The 17,544-nt window shown below is 37.2% G+C and overlaps 1 long non-coding RNA gene across 2 annotated transcripts in view; it reads left to right on the top strand.

The window, feature by feature from the left end:
• LOC136840101 (uncharacterized) overlaps positions 1-17,544 on the top strand; it is an 86,741-nt gene that overhangs the window by 13,035 nt on the left and 56,162 nt on the right. Inside the window, exons 1-2 of one of the 2 annotated variants that reach the window (XR_010853531.1) lie at positions 452-570; positions 13,494-13,604. This is a non-coding gene — a long non-coding RNA (uncharacterized lncRNA). Of the gene's footprint in view, positions 1-451; positions 571-13,493; positions 13,605-17,544 lie in introns of those variants that run through there. The other variant, XR_010853530.1, reaches the window with a different exon arrangement.

Here is a 17,544-nt window from a genome sequence, read left to right as displayed (position 1 = left end):
TCTCTCTCTCTCTCTCTCTCTCTCTCTCTCTCTCTCTCTCTCTCTCTCTCTCTCTCTCTCTCTTTCTCTTTGGGGATCTGTGTCTGAACTCTAAGCAGAGAATTTAACCAAATCTTCATAGTGCTATGGAATTTACACCCATGTTAAGACAAGTCTCTCTCTCTCTCTCTCTCTCTCTCTCTCTCTCTCTCTCTCTCTCTCTCTCTCTCTCTCTGTATATCGATGTGGATGAATATATGGTAGCAATGAACTATAAGCAGAGAATTTAACCAAACCTTCATAATATAAAATATTTTACACCTATATTAAGATAAGTCTCTCTCTCTCTCTCTCTCTCTCTCTCTCTCTCTCTCTCTCTCTCATGCATATCCAAAACACACACGTTCTAGCCCCCTTCTTGCATGCAAGCATACTCAGTGTATTTTTTCTCTTCTTTGTAAGTACAGGTTCGACCCAGGAAATTCGAAGTTGCAGACTAAAAGGGGTTTTGAGGTCATCTTCCAGGAAGTTAAAACCCCGTATTGCACAATGCCGCTTGCAACAGTATCAACAGCAGATGTTGTTGTGAAGGTAGGTGCAGTGCAAGCATTATTAACCTCAAAACAAGAAGGTGATTGTGAGTGCTTGCTTTTACCTACGCGCTTCCTCCACAGGGAATTTTTTTCCTTCTTCTTCTTCTTCTTCTTCTTCTTCTAAGGGTTCACCTTTCTCCTCCCCATTCTCCTGGTTTAGTTTTTCCCCTTTTTATTCATCCTACCTCAAATTCCCTTTCCGTCCTTGGTCCTGTTTTTCTGATTCTTGTCTGCTCTCAGTTCTTTATGAAATGCCTGTCCATTATTCTCTTTATCTCCCATTCCTTCTATTCCTACTGTCTTTTCCTCTTCTCATTTCTACTCAGTTGGTATTTTCTTCCTTGTATCTCTCTCTCTTTCTCTCTCTCTCTCTCTCTCTGTTCCTTCCCCTAAACCTTCCTATTTCTCTTCCACTTTCGTTTTCTTTTCTTAATGCCGTTGATCTCGTCTAGTTTGTGTTATTTTTTTTTTCGTCTTCATTCTTCGTTCTCTTCCCCCAACCCTCTCGGTCTTCTTGTTCTCCCTCATCCCATTTCCCTTCTCGTTTTCCCCCCTTCGTCTCACGCTCTCCTATCAAACCTTCCTGTCTCCTCCCCCATTCTCGTTTTCCTCTCCTTTGCCCTTCTTGCCTCTCCTTCCCTTTCTCTGCGTCTTCTTCTCCTCCTCCTCCTCCTCCTCCTCCTTCTTCTTCTTCTTCTTCTTCTTCTTCTGTTCCACTCTCCTTCCACAACAAAAACCACCCTCGTATTAACAGCCTTTACATTTCCCCGACACAAGTGTCTATCATCCTCTCTCCCTCACTCCCTCTCGCGTCAGGTCAAGTCGAAATTTAATCTCCGACGTCATCGAGAGAGAGAGAGAGAGAGAGAGAGAGAGAGAGAGAGAGAGAGAGAGAGAGAGAGAGAGATCTGAATATAGCTGTAAATTCTTTAGCATTGTGGAGATTTGGTTCAATTCTTTGCCTTGGAGTTCTGTGTTGGTAAATAATCACGCGCAGACATACCTAGAGAGAGAGAGAGAGGAAGAGGAGAGAGAGAGAGAGAGAGAGAGAGGGCAACTTATAGGCCACCTCTTCCTCCCTGATGCCACCCAGAACCCGGTCAAGACTAATTGGGCTTAAAGCTTATTAAGAATCGGTGAATAAAAACGTTTGGCAAGGCTGACGAACGAGACATACCCAGATCGCCTCTTACACCTTAACCTCTCCATATATTTGTCATGGTGCCCAGTATTGTATCCCCATGATGCGCGGTTCCCATTCACTGTTTGCCCCAGCCAGGTGCTAATACCCTTCTAATCAGTAAGGTGCACCTGAAATTAGCATATGCACACACATTCTCTCTCTCTCTCTCTCTCTCTCTCTCTCTCTCTCTCTCTCTCTCTCTCTCTCTCTCTCTCTCGGTATATTCATAGCCATAAACTTATGTGTATCTTGTATATTCATTTATTGTTACAGACAAAGATTTTATATACATATTTATTATGTAAATATATTTATTTATTTACATATATATATATGTATATATTAGATACATATATATGTATATGTATATCACATATTACCACAGTTAAAAAATAAGAGACGGGGTGTAGGACCTACACCCTGTTTCTTATTTTTCACCTGTGATAATGTGTGATAAACGAATCACGTACGAAAGTGATTATAATCATTATATATATATATACACATATACACACATACACACACACACAAATACTTATAAAATGCACATGGTGCAGAATATATTTTGTACCTAGATTCATTTATTTTTTATTTTCTAATATGATAAGCTATTCAAAGCACATCCCTCGAAAGTTTCAATCCCGTCGTTAATAAATTCTCCTCATTTTAGTCATATACCACCCGACCATTAGGAATGAGACCATTACACATAACGCATGAAATCCTTCATATGACAAAAAGTATCCTTCGACATACAAAAAAAAAAAAGAAATTAAAAGGACCCCAAGATAAAAGATAGAGCTCACCGCACGTCCTGTACATTTCCTGTCTTAAAAGGCAGGAGGAGGAGGAGGAGGTCGCCAGTCACCTCCTGACCCCCCTCCCTTGTTTTTTTATCGCAGTGGTGGTGGTGATGATGACCTGGTTGTTGGCCGGGTCGGCAATTCGAGTCTCGTACGTGCTAGGCTCTGCTTGGCAATCCTAGGCACGGCGTCCTGGTGGCACTGTTGCCCTTTGGAACTGCCGCAGCCGTTCCTCGAGGTTCTTCTCAAGGACGTTGGTCTGCAGAGTGCGCTATCACAGACAGCTTTTGACTGCTGAGTTTTGGAACATCTACTTACCTATGTACCTATCCACACCAGCATGTGTGTATGCATTTGTGTCTGTGTATATTCGTTAACCAGAACACCATACTGCCCTCAAATGGAAGACTGCAGTACCTGCGAAAATACAAAACTGAGATAAATGGTAGATACTCCCTTGCCTCACTGCTGATTTTGCAGATACTGCAAATGGGACCCCTAAATAAAGCACTGAAGAATCATTCTGAAACTGCAGTAACTTGTGTATTATGTTTCACGAGCCCAATAGATAGCATATCTCAATTTCGAAAATTTTGCAGATATTGCAGTTTTCCATTTTAGGGCAGTATGGTGTTCTGGTTAACGAATATACACAGACACAAACGCATACATACATGTTGGTGTGGATAGGTAGATAGGTAAATAGATGTTCCGAAATTCAGCAGTGAAAAACTGTCTGTGACAGTGGCTATTGATTTCATTTTTCTGTAAAGCCATTCTCTGTTAGAACAAACGGCTGACTGTTAAATATAAAATATGTATGTTTGTATGTAGCCTGTGTATGTATGTACGTTTGTAGCTTGTGTATTCATGGATGTGTGTATGTATGTATTTATTATGTGTGTATGTAGCATGTGTATCTATATGTATTGTGAGAGTTGTCGAAATTTATTCCAACCAGAGATAGAAAAGCGATTTTCTATTTAGACAACAGCCAAATCATTTAATTAAGATAACGGGTAGTGAGCTGATGAAGCAACTACATATAATATTATAATGAAAAGAAAAAGAAACCCACTTTGACAGTTGAAATAAAACAGTAGGTTACAGGAATGATGAATTGCTCACAAATCCGTGTAACATTAACAGTAAAATTCGATAGTGTTTATACTAAAAGGAATGTACTTCTAACAGACATATGGATAATTCCCCACTTGAACATTGCATACGTTGGCAAAGACATCGAATAAAAGTTTATATATATATATATATATATATATATATATATATATATATATATATATATATGTATATATATATATAATATAATATATATATATATATATATATATATATATACACAATATACTATATATATATATATATATATATATATATATATATATATATATATATATATATATATCTATATTATATATATACAGTATATATATACAATATACTATATATATTTATATATATATATATATATATATATATATATATATATATATATATATATATATATATAATATACATATATATATAAATTAGTATACACACACTTACACAGTATATGTATATAATTTTATTTAGTCATTTGCGAATATACAAACGTACGCGAAAGTTTAAAAATACACTCACCCCTAAATCCTCAGAGTGTAAAGTCGCTGATTTAATATGGTAATCAACACTCGAGTACGACCTCTCTCTCTCTCTCTCTCTCTCTCTCTCTCTCTCTCTCTCTCTCTCTCTCTCTCTCTCTCTCTCTCTCTCTGTGCTTATTTATTTTTTATGAAGCCGGCCGGGAGAGAGAATAGACAGAGACTATCAAACAGACAGCCAGAGACACACACACACACGCACACACACAGACAGTCTTTGCATCGAAAGTGTTGCCTCCTTTCAACTCTTGGGAGGTTGAAGACAGGACGCAGATGGGGAAAGATGCTGCCGCCTGACGAGTTTGGAATGGCCTTGCGAGACGAGAGTGTTGCTGCATCCACTCCAGCATAGGTGGAGTTGCTGTTTACCTGAAGGAAATAGAATGGGCGAAAGGTAAACACATCAAAATTGATCAGCGGTTGTTGTCTCGAAGTTGTTTCTTCTTCTTCTTTTTTCGTCTTCTTCTTCTGTCTCTGGATGATTTTGCTTCAAGATGTCTGGTGTTAGGTTTAGTTGGTAAAATTCCTGGTTAAGCCAACTTGTGAGTAGTAGCAACACATAAAATGTATATATATGTATTATATATACATACATATATATGTATATATGTATATTATTTATATATACATATATTGTCTATATATATATATATATATAGCCATATATATGTATATGATGATTATAATAACTTTTGTACGTGATTCATTTATCACACATTATCACAGGTGAAAAATAAGAGACGAGGTGTGGGTCCTGACCGGTTTCGACTTTATTTTCAAGTCATATATATATATATATATAATATATATATATATATATATATATATATATATATATATATATATATATATATATATATATTATATATATATACACACACACACACACACACACACACACACGTATATTAAGCTCTCTCCATTAATGAAATTGAGAGTGAGGGGAGACAAAATTGGGACAGTGAGTCTGTGAGTTCCAGAATAGGAAATAAGTGAGAAAAACAGGTGAGGAAAGCTGATTCTATGCATAGCAGGGTTTGGAGAATGAAAAAGAATGGGTGTGTTGGGTGATCTAAATGCAATGGCAGGTAACAAAGAACCGAAGTGTTTAGTTGGCAGATATGGTGTGCATATGAAAGTGTGTTCAGAGAATCGTTTGTTAGTTTTGTTTGTAAGGAAAAGAAGGTTTCCTAGGAGAGGATTCACACGTGTAATTGGAAAGAGAAAATGGTCAGGAAAAATTTTTATTGGGTTTTGTTTTAATGAAGGGTAGAATGAAGTTGATTACTAAATGGAGAGAAGAGGAATGACTGGAGATATAACTGATCATTGTTTTGTCGAGGCAACAGGGGAAATTTTTTAGAAAGTTACTTTCAGCCGGACAAGAGGGATCAAAACGTGGTAAAAATAGAAGTGACAAATGAATTCAGTAAGAAGTAAGAATGCCATACGAGAAGATGGATGAAAAATGATCAGTGGCGAATAATGACACCTGAGTGGGAGGAGTTCATGAGGTGTAGAGAAAACTGAAGGATGGGGTCAGGGGATGAGTGAGGGAGGAATAAAAACATCAAGTGGAAGTGCGATAAAATGAAAAATTTTTTAAATGAAAAAATAAGATGGATCGTGCATTTGTACAGTTGGATGGGAATGGCAGTCAATTAGAGATGGGGAGGGTAAACAGTAAGAGAGTTCGAGAGAAAAAGAAGGGCTGATCTGAGAAGCATTTAGGAAGGGAAGTAAAATGAATCACAGAATAAACACGCAGGCAGGAATAATGGCTGATGGTAATGAAGTTCTGCGCTGTGTCGTGGGAGTAATTATTTTGAAGAACCGTTAACTGTGAGAACAAAATCTAACCTTAAATATTCTCTTTCTTTATTCTTGTAATATATCTCTCTAAAGCTCTTATATTTTGCCAACAGTTATGGACTTTGCAAAACCGAGAACAGAGGAAAGAGAAACAAGGAGATGACCAAATGAGACTATGGTAGATAACTTTCATTAGGCATTTGTAAGACTCAATACAGACAAAAAAAAAAACCCTTCCTCGTCAAGGACAACGTTGCGGCAAGTCAATTACCTAGTTTTTATTGCAAAAATCTAAACGCACAGGACCACATAGGTCACCATTTGTTCAGTAACTTTTCGTCCAGCTCATAGAGGTTCAGGACCTCTTGGTGTAAGAACGTCAGTGGGTCAAGGTCGCTGATTCCTGAAGACGGAGGAGGAGATAGTGGCGAGCATTGTGTCTCTCCTCGTAAATGTCCCGAAGAGGAAGTTTTTAGGACACCGTTGACCGCCAGAGGACCGTCGACGAACGGCCTTTGTCATTCCAGTCTGTTGTTACGTGAAAAGAATTGGTTAGTTGTGATTTTTGTGGTGCTGACTTGTAGTTTTCTGCAAAAGAAAACTATTGAGAGGGCTATTTGTCTGTCCTTCCTCACTTTTTCTGTCCGCCCTCAGATCTTAAAAACTACAGAGGCTAGGGGGCTGCAGATTGGTATGTTGATCATCCACCGTCCAGTCATCAAACATCCCAAATTGCAGCCCTCTAGCCTTAGTAGTTTTTGTTTTAAGGTTACAGTAAGCCATGATCGTGCATCTGGTACCGCTATAGGTGCCAACAACACAGGCCACCACCGGGCTGTGGCTCAAAGTTTTATAGCCCGCGGCTGAGAGTTCATGGACCGTGGCTGAGTTTCATTCAGCATTATACGTTGTACAAGAAAAACTCGATCGCGCCGAAGAAACTCGGCGTATTTTTTTTCTTGAAAGTTTTTTTTTTTTCATTTCAAAAGAATAAGTAAATTTAGCTTCACTTTGTAATCATGTGGTATTGTTCCCTACTCCAGATGTTTGTCATTATGATTTTGATCTTCAGTTTTTATCTTCTTTAAGCCTGATAAAATCTGTCCTTGGGGCCCAACAATGTTTGCTGAAAAGGAGTGAGAAAGCAAAATAAAAAGAAAAAGTGGGTTGGGGGTGAGAGTTGGTGAGTATGGGTGCTAGGTTAGTGGAAATGAGAGGGGAGGTTAGGTATTGAAATCATAACACAGAAAAACTTTAACATAGAATAACTTTTTACGAAGTCAGTCAAAACAAAACTTTAACATAGAATAACTTTATGAATTCAGTTGCAGATAAGAATGGGGGATTAATTGGAAATGACACATTTAATTTTTTTTTACTGAATTTAATATACAGAGATGTCTGAGTTTTACAGGCGCTGTTGGTCAAATATCAGTGGTCTCTTTACATTTTGGGTGATGGATACGTCTGATGATTTTAAACTGGGAATGGTGTAATGATGCTGACCATGAGAGAGAGAGAGAGAGAGAGAGAGAGAGAGAGAGAGAGAGAGAGAGAGAGAGAGAACTGTTAGCTTGTATACTTTTGCTGACCTTTAATACTGGAGACTTTTTATTTCACAATGAGGACAAAAGATTCGAAAGACCTGTGAAGTGAAACACTACAGTGAAGCTTCAGTATTACCAAAGCAATGATTATTTACGCGTCTACAGTGGAACCAGGCAAAGTGGAAATAATTTCACACGTGGCTGGGACGTCATTATTTTGGCCACTCAACCCTTTGCAGGCCTCCGAAACAAATAACGTGCCGGGTGAAAAAGGAGTTCCCCAGTACTACTGTCATGTAAACAGTGCCTTCAGTACAGCCAGTCACTGTTCTGGTTTGGCCACATTGTTCCTTTTGTGAATCTAAACACTGTTTTCTATGGATTCTCCAATTGAACATTCTACAGTACATTTTCATATGAATTTACTCACAAGTGTGTAACGGGACTTGAAATTTTTGCTGGCAGTTTTAGGTTAAGCTAGAAAGATGTGCACAAAATTTTCTGTGTCATGCCAACTTTCTGTTATTATTATTATTATTATTATTATTATTATTATTATTATTATTATTATTATTATTATTATTATTATTATTATTTATTTCGTGTAATGAGACCACCAAGATTGAAAATGGAGCAAAAAAAGGCCCAGTCAGTGAGCTTCGCATGATATTGCTGTGGATATGGGATAATAGGAAGAGTAATGATAATAATAAGAGTGGAAGTAATATAAATTTTTTAAAAATTTCCCCGTAGGGGGTAGCGCCGTCAGTGCACCTCACGTAATGCACTGTAGGCATTATTTGCAGTGTCCCTTCGGCCCCTAGCTGCAACCCCTTTCATTCCTTCAACTGTACTTCCGTTCATATTCGCTTCCATCTTACTTTCCACCCCCTCCTAACAATAATTGTCTCATAGCTCAACTGCGTAGTTTTCCTCCTGTTACATCTTTGAAATCTTTTTGCGCTGAATTTCCCTTTCAGCGCTGAATGACCTCATAGGTCCCAGCGCTTGGCCTTTGGCCTAAATTTTGAATATCGTCGTCACTTTGTGAAAGCGATATGAGTTGAATCCAATTAAACCCCTTACTCACAATACTATTTCACTAGTCTTCAGGAAGTTAGAACACTGAGGAAAAATCTATAAAAAATATTATCTGAAATCAAGTAGGAAGTCCATAGCCTTCCATTGACAGAAAACGTGTTTTCAGCTTATTGTTCTCAGCTTGATCAATGACCAATCCGACGTTCTGTTGCCCTTGAAGAAATTCTATTTGGAAGATCCTATCATGGAGGACCACCTTGTCCGCGCTGGTTGATAATTGTCCTTGTCTAGCAGGATTCTTTACGCAGGAATCCTTTAGATATTGACATGTGGCATGAAGGATTTTTTTTTTTTTTTTTTTTTCATTGGCATTGGTTTTTGTTCCGAGGTTTTCGTCGTTTCCTTGATACGAGGAGAAGTTTTGAGTTCTTTTCCAATAATTGCCGTTTTTTATTACTATTCTGTTTTTAGAAAGGTGAATGTAGCAGCATTACGGGCAATTATTTTTTTTTTATCATTTAATTACTATTTTCTGTAGGACTGCTACCAGGAGTGATGTGATTTTTTCTTTCCTGGTCTGGTTAAACTATAAAAAAAATCATCGTTATATTTCGATTACTGCCATGCAGTTAACTTATTTCAGGTAATTGTCTATTAGTCAATTAGCAATGAGATGTAAATCCAAATAAATACCCAGGTACAGGTTCATTTTCGTCTCCCCTTTCCTGTATCATCATTCTCTTTGCTTCGTCATTTCCATCCTTAATTAATACCCTCTTCAGGGAACAGAGGTAAATCACAGATGATCCATTAGCGGATAAATCGTACACCCATCTCAGTTTCATTTTTGTATCTATTGTATACATTCTGGCATGGGTGGTGAATGTCAACAGCCACACTATATATCTAGTCAGATTTCCCATACCCTGACTTCAACCTTCCTTTATTTCACTTCCAGCACCTTTTCCATTCTTATCTCCCTTCCTTCCTTTTATCCATCTCTTTAACAGTTCTCCCTCACTCTCCCTTTCGCCCCTTTTTGTCTTTTACCAGGGTTGCAGACCCTCCTCGAAGACCACACGTCCACGTTGTTTACAAACTGAATAGAGCAAACAGTTTCTGATTACAGATAAAAGACTGAATTCCCTTAATGGCCGTGGCCTTCGTAGCACAGCGTGGATATCAGTAGGGTATTCAACGTGAAATGAAGATTTACGTTTGAGGAGACAAAACACAGCTGGGTAATGTTTTCCTCAGATACACTAAAGGATCTCATAAACTGAAAGAATGATTCGCCGTTGCGAATGCTAAACAGAAGGCGTTCTTGTCATGTCTGGTTATAAGTGCAGGTTTTTAATTATGAGTGTATATATAATATATATATATATATATATATATATATATATATATATATATATATATATATATATATATATATATATATATATATATATATATATATAAATATATATACATATATATAAATATATATACATTTATTTGTGTATATTTATATTTATATTTATATATATATATATATATATATATATATATATATATATATATATATATATATATATATATATATATATATATATATATATATATATATATATATATATATATAAATTTCTGCTTTTTTTTATATAAAGGCGAGAGAGAAAAGAGTGTCATATTTCTGTGGCGATTTGAAATCTTTGTGGATGAAGTGATACGAGAGGGCAGAAAGGATATCAACTGGTGTACCAATTCCGTCCAAAGTGGGTGTAAAATTTAGATGTCATATAGGAAGTTCATTACCTATTTACTGTATGTTTATATGTATGTATTTATATGTATATACATTCACAGTGCATTTTATGTAGCAGGAAATTTTGATCAAGGAAAAATAAAATATTTTAGAATATTTTGCTAGTATTTTTGTTAATTTACATCACTGTGCATGCTATGAGGCTCAGCTGTAGACCAATACTGATATTGTAGCAACGTTTGCAACGACAGAGAGAGAGAGAGAGAGAGAGAGAGAGAGAGAGAGAGAGAGAGAGAGAGAGAGAGAGAGAGAGAGAGAGAGATACGAGATTGAAAATAAAGAGAAAGTGAATGAAAACGCCAACGAAAATAGAGAGAAAACGAATGAAAACGCCATTGAAAATAAAGATAAAACGAATGAAAATGCCACTGAAAATAAGGAGAAAACGAATGAAAACGACAACGGAAATAATGAGAAAACGAAGGAAAACGCCATTGAAAATAAAGAGAAAACGAATGAAAACGCCAATGAAAATAAAGAGAAAAAACTAATGAAAACACCAATGTTAGCGTAACTCACCATCAGGGGAAGCCCACCCGACCCAATGAAACACGCCCTAAGACTTTCATGACAACGGGAGGCTTCATTTCAGGAATGCAATCCGTTAATTTCCTCCGTTAATGGCGAGAGACGTAGGCGTGCTTTGTTCGAACCGTTATGAAGGCGACGGATGGTTCTGTGCCTATATTTAGCACCCACTCCCAGTGGACAACCCCCCCTTTCTCCCCTACCCTTCCCCCATACTTCTCCTGACTTCAGTGGCATCATAGTTTCTCTTTAAACTAATGCATCCTTGACTCTTTGACACGTCGCGCGATTGAGGATAGTTCTGCTTGATTTTTTTTTTCGTAATACAAAGACGAAGATCCTTTCTTGTAATGCTTGACAGTAGTATTTTACGGTTTATCAGATAAATTCTTGCTGAGTACATCGTTCATTTATTTGGCAAAGTGTCGAATATGCATTTTTTTCAGTTTTTTTAAATTATTTGCATCGATGGTGATTTTATCACTGACTTCTTGTTTCAGCAAAGCATCAAATCTGTCTCTCCCACCATCCAAGATATATGGTGAGAGAGAGACGCTTGGTACTTAGCTGAAACACAAAGACAAATGATAAAGTCACCGTCGATGCAGATAACTGAAAAAATTGTAAAAATGCCAAAATGGGGTTGGCGTCGGGGGGGGACGACACCTTTCTTGTTGCTCTTTTAAGACCAAGTAAACGTAAGCAACATTTGAAAACCCAGGCGTTGCAATAAGGTAATCGAAGGTTGAGCAACAGCATTTTCCGAAACTCCCTGGGCGTGCATTCGGCCAAACCCACAAAGCATGAAAACCTTGTATAATCAGAGTTACACGGGGAAACGGTGAGTTTCAATTGATCAGTTACCTTGTTCCAATTGATCAGTTACCTCTGGCGATGTATTCCAACTCGACGGAATCTGCAGTTTCGATGTTAAGTCTTTATTGTCTAGTTTCTGTGCAAATCTTTATTGTTGAATTTCTGCACAAATCTTTATTTTCGAACGGAGATTTCACTGATTTCCCTTCAGTCTACCACTGGTTTTTCTGTGCGTGTGTGTGTGTATGCATGCGTGCGTGTTTATGTGTATATGCAAAATTTTGCTTTGTCAGAATTTTAAATGGTATCGGAAATTGGTAATTAGAAAAAATATTTCTGGATAGACTTAAGTTTACATACATACACACATATATATTTTTCATAGATGGATATAGTTGGGTATCCATGCAAACTCGTATTTATTAGTATGTGAGTAGAAAAACTTCATATTTTAGAAACATTGCTTTATTGGTATTGCATTATAGTCTTGCTTATTATTATTATTATTATTATTATTATTATTATTATTATTATTATTATTATTATTATCCGAATGATCTTCCTCCAAGTTTTTCCACCTTCATCTCCGCGATGTTTCTCACAAATCCCCGTATCATCACCATCAATCAAAACACCATTATCCATAGCCAGCCATGCAGCAAATATACTTAATAAAACACTGTAATCCCTGTTGGACATAGCTGCCTTAAGCTCCTGGACATTTTTGGAAGAAGATGGAGAGGAACCCGTTTGTGACTAAAATTCTTTCGAGTCTTCTTCTTCGTCGTGTTTACCTTGGGCGCGCTCACGCTCCTTGTGTGGGTGGGGTTTGGCAGGGGTTTGGGTGGGGTGGGGTGAGTGGAAAACTGCACAGATAACGAGAGAGAGAGAGAACTTGTGTGTGCGTTTTCTCCTCGCGTTTTTATTTAGTTGTCCTTAAATACGTCCAAGGTTGGGTCAAGTGCTCTCATGAGCCAGGGGTCGTTTTCTCTCTTCTCTCTTTCTGGCCCGTAAATTTCGCTTGATTAAGACATCCAAGGACAGGGTGATTTAACCTTTTAGAGAATGATGATGTAGGAAGGAAGGAGACAAAATACTTTAAGGGGTAAAAAAAAAAAAAGAATTGGGAAAGGTGACAAGAAAATCAACAGGGAGAAGAAGACCCTTGAGAGATTATGGCCTAAGAGAGACAACAGTCGAATTAGAATATTAAATATATATATTTAGAAGGAACACATCAGTGGAAATGCAAGAGGCAGTGTAATTACTATAATTTGAAATGAAGTAAACTAAGGACATTAATGTAAGTAATAATAACACTCAAACCATAACTGATGTATGTAGACCTGGATTTTGGATCATGTAGTTGTTTCAAGTTAATTTAAAATGCACATAACTATCACCAAACACACACACAATATATATATATATATATATATATATATATATATATATATATATATATATATATATATATATATATATATATATATATATATATATATATATATATATATATATATATTATAATGTAGAGAGAGAGAGAGAGAGAGAGAGAGAGAGAGAGATAAACAATACAAATGTAGTATTTTTAGGATTGTGATAGGGTGCAATGGAATTTTATTGGTGCCAGTCCCTTTTAATAGTTTGAAATCCATCAGTGTGAAGATTCCTTAATTGGTCTTGTGCTGACGTTTTACATTTCTTTTTATTTTAGGTTGGTGTCGTAAAGAGACTTTACCTCTTGAGTAAAGAACTTGCTGAGCTGTTTGAGTAGGTGCCTTTTTCAGCTCATGAGAAAATGCACAAGGAGATGATCAATGACAAGGTGAGAATACTTTAAATTCAAGTAGTTTTACGTAACATGAATAGTTCCAAAGTTGGGCCTAAAAATCTCTGGGCTAAAGATCAACCTTTCTGTCTGGTATGGTACATAATGGCTAATATTTTTGGTGGTGGCAGCTGCTGTGTGGTTCTACAGATTTTGTTGGTTCCGTGTCCGGAAATGTAATCTGTGGTCTGAGTAGTTCACAAAATTTTCTGGTAGCAGGGAACTTAATGGCGAACTTCAAAATCACTCTTCTTCCAGAAAAGATTCGGGTTTTGACTGATGGAGATTGTTAATAAAAATTGTACATCCTGAGTGCAGGCTCAAGGCAAATTTGGTACGGCAACTATTTAGTTTTGACAACCAAATATTTGGATCTAGAAATACCATCTTAAGTACAAATGAAGCCGATAGAATGATATACCATAGAATTCGAAACACCATGATTAAATATGATAATCAGTTGTAGATATCGATTTTCATTACTTTGAGTATCTCTGCCCAGATGAGGACTATTAATTTTTATATAAGGTTAAAGAACGAAGTCAAATATAACTCTGACTGAGGTCTGAGGGAAATCTCCTGGAAATGTCATTCCATTTGATGGTGTCTGGTCGCTTTTTTGCCGCCAGTCGATGGTGGCTGGTCGCTTCTTTGCCAAGCCTGCCCTCACCTGTACTCAGTCCTTTCTGCTGTTTGTTTACAGGACCCTTTCTTCCGTGGCTTCTGGCTTCGTTCTTTGGACCTACATCTCTATGGGAATCAATTTGTTGCTCTTATTTAGACTTCTTTTGAGAGAGTTGTTGTGGAGGTGCTCACTGCCTTTTGCTGTCCCTGTATCAACCTTTCGACCTACATTGCTACTTGGTGAAGTTTGACCTGGCCCCTTTGATGTCAACAGTGATGTGGGACCATGCTGTCCAATTGACATGATGTGAGAAGTCTGTTTTCTTATGGTTCCCAATGGGGATCCCACCTTGCACGTGACAATTACTTCCATGGTCATTCCTTCCATGCGGTTTTTTTCCGTTTCATGCCAGGGCGTGGTCATCTGGGTCTCTCTTTATCAGGATACCTCCACCTTGAAAATGTCCATCACGATCCTGACCAATAGCTGTTCCCAAATAGTATCTGTAGAGGTTCCATGATTCTAGCTGTTTCTGTGCTTGTGATGTTGCTGGTGCTGTAAGCAGGGTTGGAGCCTTGAATGCCCCTGTTGTTAGCCCAAGCGAAGGTCATATGATCCAAGGGGCTGGTCCCTGGGACTTGGAGTCTGATTTTAGACTTCCTTGCCTTTATCACCTTTTGGTGATCTTTGCATAGGGATTAGGGCTTACTACTTCTTTGTCATGGGTCCTCTGTGGGAAGAAGAGATAAAAATTTCTTTGCTTGTCGTTGAGTTCTGTACTTACTGTTGAGTATGAAGTCTTTATTGTACCTGGCTTTGGCCTGGGTGTTCATGTCTTAAGTTTTCTGTCACTCTGTTGTTGATTCTTTCCTTTAAACAGAACAGAATAGAATATAGGATTTAGGCCCAAGGCCAAGCACTGGGACCTATGGGGTCATTCAGCACTGAAATGGAAATTGAGAGTAAAAAAGGTGTGAATGGTGTAACAGGAGGAAAACCTTGCAGATGCACTATGAATCAATTGTTAGTTGAGGTTGGAAAGTAAGATGGAAGAGAGGGAATATGAATGGAGATACAGTAAAAGGAGGTTGTATCTTGTTCCTTTCATCAGACGTCAGTGAGGACCAGTGGCACAAGTGGGGATTCCTTTGCTGGGCATGCTTGCAATGTCTCTGACTGTCAGGTTCCCTCATAACCTTCCTTAATAGCTTGAGCACTGTGGCTGTGCAAACAAGCTTGGAGGTTCTGAGTGTAACGGAGGTTCAGATGACTCATAGGCCCACTTTTCTCTCCTTCACTCTTTTTCTGATTTCTTATTGCTTGGAGGTCTTTTGGAACAGCTTCTTCCATTGGTTTTACAATCATGTTTCTTTTATAAGCTTTTATTTACATACGTGTCGCATTATCGGTATGTGTCTTGTATCTTATTAAGCCTGATTGATGCTGTAGGTCGTGCAGTACAGGTCAAGAGATTCTAGTTGTTTATCCTCCTCCTCTTCATGATGTCGTCCCTTTAACACATCAAGATGCTCATTCTTGTAAGGTACCTTATTTTGTTTCGGATGCTGGCAGTATTTACTGTACTCTTTAGAGTTACATTTTCTATTACATTCATTTCTTAAGGTTGATGTTGGCTCCACCTGACTGTTGTCTGTGGAAATTGAACTTCTTGCATCTGGGAATCCTGTTCTCTTCTGAGGCTCCTCTGATTTGTAACCCCTCCTAAATTGCCAATAACAAAAAATGCTTCCACAATGTAACAAGTTATTATACAAACCCAGTAATCATTATTTCAGTTCCTTCATCCGTTCCCTGCACTCTCCCAGATGGAAGAATGATAAGAATGACTAGTTATTGGAGGGCACTGGACTGTGAGCCGGGCATGCACGATGGGACTTTTCTTCTTTTATCTGTGTGACTGTCTGGTTTCACATGGAATAAAGCTAATTACAATTAATGGTTTTGTGAAACATTTGTATTTCTGAACAGTACCCATCAGCTATTGTTTGAATACAGGGGCAACCATGAGAAAAGTAATTTTTGTATTAATGATTTTGATTTTTACACACCCAGAATCAGTTTTCATTTAATGCACCAGACAATATGACTTTGGGTACTAGCTGTTCAAAATCTTGTAGATTAGTTAATGTTTTAATGTACGGGCACAGCTTTAACAAACTGGCAACTTTGGTCAGTAATGTGCCCCACATTGGAACTATCAAATCTATTAATAAATAGTTTTGAAATGCAGATATATTGAGTAGCAAGCAATATTTCTCCTTAATACAGGAGGTGTATTTCACATATACTTTTTATAAATATCATTGTGTTTACCCAGATATACGTTGTGTGTATGAAGGGTTGTAATACAGTTCAGTATGCACATAAGGTCTGTCTACTGTACATAGAAATAGCATAGTTCTAGTGTAATTTGAGTTTACCATATATTTCTTTAAAATAATTAAAGATATTGATGTCTTTTTCTTTAAAATAATTAACATCTGACTTAAGTGATTGTGCCTTTGTTGTCAATAATTGTGTCCACAATTATATCAACTTGAAACCCCTACAAGAACTGAAGTCATGGTCACTGTTTTTTGTACTTGTCAGCTTCACCCTTTTGGAAATTGTTTACACTGTTGCATTTCCAAGCTGTTCTTCACTCTCCAAATGTCTTCTTATAATTCTGTTTTATCTTCTGATTTTTGTTATTTTAGATGATTATGCTGGTTCTAAGTCAAGTAGGATACAGTATGCTATAGTACTGTAAAGTAAGTTAGGATAGGTACTTATGTATAAATTGAAATTTTTTATCTCCTACATCTGGTATTACTTACTCCAGTTTAATTTTATTTGAAAATATGCATACTGGATGTCTTTCAAGTTATTACTGGTTATTCCAGTCATGCTTACAGCACTAGTAGTGACAAAATGCAGGTGTCCTGAAGCTTGATCTCAACTACAATGTGACTTTTAGTGCTGCTTCATAGATCCAAGTTTCAGATAAACAAGAAATGGTAACTAAAAATTTGTGCAATAAATTGAATTATGTAGTGGACACAACCAAAATTTTAACTACCGTCCTTAACTTCTATTAAACTTCTATTATTTCTGTTTAAACATTAGAATTCCAACCCTTGAATTCCAGCCTTGTCTACACCATGCATTCTCTAGTAACAGTGTGTAAACCAGAAAAAAAAATTTTTTTTTTGCCTTGAGATACAAACACACCTGCCTTTATAGATGAGCACTAAATGGCTTATGACAATGATGGCTAAATGAATCACAAATGTTTGCAGCAAATAACTGCAA

The sequence above is a fragment of the Macrobrachium rosenbergii genome, chromosome 7 (genome assembly GCF_040412425.1).
Source record: "Macrobrachium rosenbergii isolate ZJJX-2024 chromosome 7, ASM4041242v1, whole genome shotgun sequence".
Taxonomy (NCBI): Eukaryota; Metazoa; Arthropoda; class Malacostraca; order Decapoda; family Palaemonidae; genus Macrobrachium; species Macrobrachium rosenbergii.
Note: the sequence above shows the minus strand (reverse complement) of the source record. Positions and strands in the feature narration are given on the sequence as shown.